This window comes from Bidens hawaiensis, unplaced genomic scaffold, assembly GCF_021521415.1.
Source record: "Bidens hawaiensis isolate Kalapana, Puna unplaced genomic scaffold, B.hawaiensis_p1.1 tig00041788_1, whole genome shotgun sequence".
Lineage (NCBI taxonomy): Eukaryota > Viridiplantae > Streptophyta > Magnoliopsida > Asterales > Asteraceae > Bidens > Bidens hawaiensis.
In genome coordinates, this window is record NW_027497408.1 from 33,840 (window position 1) to 38,805 (window position 4,966).

The following is a 4,966-nucleotide window of genomic DNA, read 5'->3' on the forward strand; positions in this document are numbered from 1 at the left end:
ATGAGACACACCCACTCGAAATGGCGGATCTTGGCGATCGCCATTGGGTGTACCTCAGTCAGATGCACACCGTGTCTCTCCAGAACACGGTATACAAACTTCGTCAATGGGAACCTGAGATTCCCATAGACGAAGAATGCAGCGTACACCCCTATCTTGCCCTTGGGGGCATCGTACACCGTCTGATGAGGTGCAGGAAACTCAGGCTCGAAAGGCTCGAGCATGAACTTCCTGACGACGTACTGATAGAGGTCGACCGGAAGAGCACACTGGCACTCGTCAGCAGTACTCTTGTCATCCTTGTCCGAAGTGGACGACGGATTCTCGAGGTATACATCGGACTCCTCGACAGTAACCTCAGGATCATGAGAAGACATGTTTGGGATGTAAACAAGAACGATTTCAGGAGAATGCTCGACAGAAAAGTTAGAGTATTCGCCGGAAATCGTTTAGAAGAAGAAGAGAGGTGAAACTGTAAGTTGAGATGCAACCTCTCCTCCCTTTATATACTCATCGCAATGAATGCGATGAATTTAATGCGGAAGAGAGAGGAAAACGCTGGTGCAATGAAACTATGACACGTGGAAAAGCAAGCTGGCAACAGCTGTTGACAGGACGCGTGCCGTAAACTTCGCGGCCACGCGCCCGAAAACTCGCGCCCACGCGCCTGAAAAAGCGTCTGGAATGACCATATACTGTCACGTCGTCATAACTTCCTGCACGTCCTGACACTGTCAGAAGAAACCGTCGGACGACGTTTCAACAGTTTGGACTGTTCTTATCCTTTCACCAACTCTTCGAATTTCAAAAAGATTCAAAAAGATTCAAAATTAAGCGGGACTATACCCCTTACCTTGGCAACCAAGTAACTATAAGACAGGTGCGAGTACAGTGTTAAGGCAAAACCCTTCACATACTTAGCACTTGCAGGGAATTGAAGCCAAGAATACCTCGGCGACCAAGTAACTATAAGACGGGTGCGGGTACAGTGTCAAGGCAAAACCCTTCACATACTTAGCACCCGCAGGGAATTGAAGCCAGGAATACCTTGGAAGTAAAGTAACTATAAGACGAGTGCGGGTACAGTGTCAAGGCGAAACCCTTCACATACCTAGCACTCCGCAGGGAATTGAAACCAAGAAGGATCTTCTGGGCCATGCTTGCGGAAACGGGAATAACATCCCCGCATAGCGGGAACGTCGAGAACTAGATTGTTTGAAGCTCCAAGATGGAATTGGTTGTTTTAACATAATTGATCACTATGTTCAAAACTACCAAAACCTCATGGAGAAGCTATACAAGTGGAACTCAACGCTCCTGACTTGTGAGGAGGTTACAGACCTACCCGCATCATACCCAGAGATCAAGCAGAAAAGTCGGGAATTTCTGCACGTGACATTAGGACTTCCGCGGGAAGAATCCCCATGGAAAACCTTAAAACTAAACCCTTTTCAAAACCCTTTGCTTAAGTCCAAAAGTTTACCTCACTTATTAACAATTCATGAGAAGAACATTGGACTGGGGGGACTTGAAGAGGTAGGTCCCAGCAGAGCCCAGTTGGACCCGCAAGACTCACCTCAAAGAGGGACGTCTGCGCAGTTGAACCCGCAAGACTCACCTTCAACAGGGACGTCTGCGCAAAGGCTAAACTCGCAAGACTCACCTTGAAGAGACGTCTGCGCAGAAACCAACTGGATCCGCAGGACCCACCATGCTCAGAGATGTGACGTCCTTACGCGCAGTACACAAGCTGTTCCCGCAGGAAAAGCCTCCCAATGGTCGACGTACTCCGCCTGTTCCCGCAGCAACGGATACTAGCCATCAGGGAAGGCTACCCACGCAGCAAGGCTACACGCACAAGGCACTTAACTCTTAAATAATTTTTAATGTCACCTGAAGAAGGAGTGAGCAAGCCGGGAACACTCCCGCACAAAGCAGGGAACACTCCCGCACAAATGAGCCAGTCCGTACGATACTGGAGGATCTTTTGTACTGTACCTGACGAGGTATGGACAAAAGATCTGACCAAAGATACGACAGCTCACTGACAACAGTATGACGAGCAGCACGCTCTTGTATTGTATGTCACTATCAGCCGCTGCCTACTCACCAACCTGTCGGAGGACGTGCATAGCCTGCAATTGGTGGAACAGGAATAGTACACAGCCGGCCTGGTCACTATCAGCCGCTGCCTACCCACCAACCACCAGCATGGCACGTGCGTAGCCCACAGTTGGCAGAACAGGAATACTATTCAGCCGGCTGTACCTGCTTGGAAACCTACCTTCTGCTATAAATACTCCAACACCTTGGAATGGTATGGACACATTACATTTACATTACCTTATCACATCTTATCTTTTCTAGCAATCTCTTAATATACACTTATATTTAAGAGCAATCTAGTCTGATTCTCACGCCGGAGGGTGGTCACAAGGAGGTACCCCCCCTTCTCAGTGACGAGCTCACGGTGTCTGTTTTGCAGGTCATCAGAAGAACCATCTTTGTCGGACCTAACCCCTCGTGGGAAACATTTATTTAACCCCCAGATTATCCGTAATCTGCCCGGGGTCAATTAGTGTTTCTTCATTGGCGCCACCCGTGCATAAAAGCTAGAACTAATTCTCAGTTTTTTCAAAACCTCCGAAAAGATGGTTAACGTTACTCAGGTCCCCAGGTCAGGGAGTAACCAAGAAACCCCGGTAACCACAACCCCAGCTACTGGGGGGAACACCGGCGAATACACACATTTTACGGACACTACCCCGGTTACCCAAGCCGGGGCAAGTGCAGTAAATTTTACGAACACTACCCCGGTTACCCGAGCCGGGGCAAGTGCAGTAAACAATCCTCCCCTGGGATTCATTGATACCCAGGTGGAAAGACAACAGACGAGGCCCCCCCGCCAAACACTTGAACAAGTTAAAGCGTGGGCGGAAAAACGTCAAAGGGAATTCCAAGATGAGTTGGATGAACGCTTACGTTCACTCCAACGGGCTGACGAATTCGGAAGCACTCGACAACAGCTCAACATGAGAAATGAGTGCGAGTACTTGGACGATGATTCGGAGGAATCCGACACCGACGTAAACCCTCGCCATAGGGCGAAAGGGAAGCGTAAGGACACGGACTTCCAACCGAGAAGGAATTTGGGAGAAACTTTCAAACCAAAAAACGCGGGTAGAAACCCACGTGACTTCTCCAAAGCTTTTAGACCAACTGTTGCAAATGCGGGAACGTCCAAGTTTGCAAGGGACATTGCGGAAGCAATCGCCCCGAAGAGTGCCAAGCAGATGCCCAACATCGGCACTTATGATGGTATATCCGACCCAGACGATCATTTGAACAGATTCATAGCGGGGGCAACCGTCATCAATTGGACGGAACCCACATGGTGTTATATGTTCCAGATGACGTTGGTTGGAGCAGCCAGAGCGTGGTTCGATCGTCTACCGGTCCACCACATCTACGATTGGGCAGACTTCCAACAGAAGTTCAGCCAACACTTCAGTCAACAAAGAAAGTACACTGAAGAGCAATGGACAATCCTCAACTGCATCCGAGAGGAAGATGAGTCTTTACTAGACTTCATCACGCGCTTCAATTCAAAGAAGCTAAGTCTGGGCAGTATTAGCGAAGATCTTGTTCGCGCTGCTTTCATCCAGGGCGCGAAAGACCCAGAGCTCATCTGCACCGTAACGGGTAAAGATGGCATGCCATCCACATGGGATGCCATCATGACAGCAGCTAAACGCTTCGTGGAAACGGAAAAGCAATTGGGTAGAGATCTTCCCCAAAGCACAAACCTCTACACCCAGAAAACAAGAGAAAATAACGTCCTTACCGCCCGACTAAACAAAAAGAGGAAGCTAGGTATTTGGCAGTCAAGGGTAAACTTCGACACCTCATCCGGCTCGCACCCTCGGTTAGGCGGAAAGGACAACAGGCAGTCGTCGAACCGGAACCCCCGGTGGACGCCGCTCACCAAAAGCGTCACCGAGATTTTCGACACCGAGAGGCTCCCATGGCCAAAGGCTCCAATAATCCGAGAGCGTCACAACGCTGATCAGAGCAAATTCTGTGACTTCCACAGGACAAAAGGCCACAACACCGACGAATGCATAGACTTGAAAGACATCATCGAGACATTCGTCAGAGATGGAGAACTCGCACACCTCGTGGCGTAAAGGATGCTGAGCAGGCCAACGCGTGTAGAACCCCAGTTAGGAAAAACACGAAACTACAGCTACAATGTTGGAGACTACATACTGCGTAAACAACGAGATTCCGAACCAAGTGCATATCGGCTCGATGGCACTCCCATCCAAACAACATGGAAGGGAGCTCAATTACACAGTGCATGTAGATCAATTCCAAACTTATAAAAGAAAAGGCCCAGAGCCACTTCTAATGGAAATGATTCTCCTTATCACATTGACGCTGATAATCTTACATTTATACTTATGAACTTTCCACACTGATATGCCGGTCTTCACCGCATACATAAGTGGGGAAGTAAGTCGTTGCGTGTGGAAGGCGGCAAAACCCGCATAAACACAAAAAACGGCCAACCTTCACGCAGGTCAGTTATAGGTAAAGTTGGGTCATCCCACTAAATGAAAGTGCCGGTCCTACCCGCACAAATCATGATAGAGGAAACCAAACTAACCTATTGACAACCATGCGTCGAACGGTTAATTTATCCAAAACACTGATATGCCGGTATTCACCGCATAAATAAGTGTGAAAAGAAGTCGTTGCGTGTGGAAGGCGGCAAAACCCGCATAAACACAAAAAACGGCAAGAGTTTCTAAGGAAAAGATGAGGAAAACCTTCACGCAGGTCAGTCATAGGTAAAGTTTGGTCATCCTACTAAATGCAAGTGACGGTCTTACCCGCACAATCATGATAGAGGAAACTGAACATTAACCTATTGACAACCGCGCGTCGAAAGGTTAACTTATTC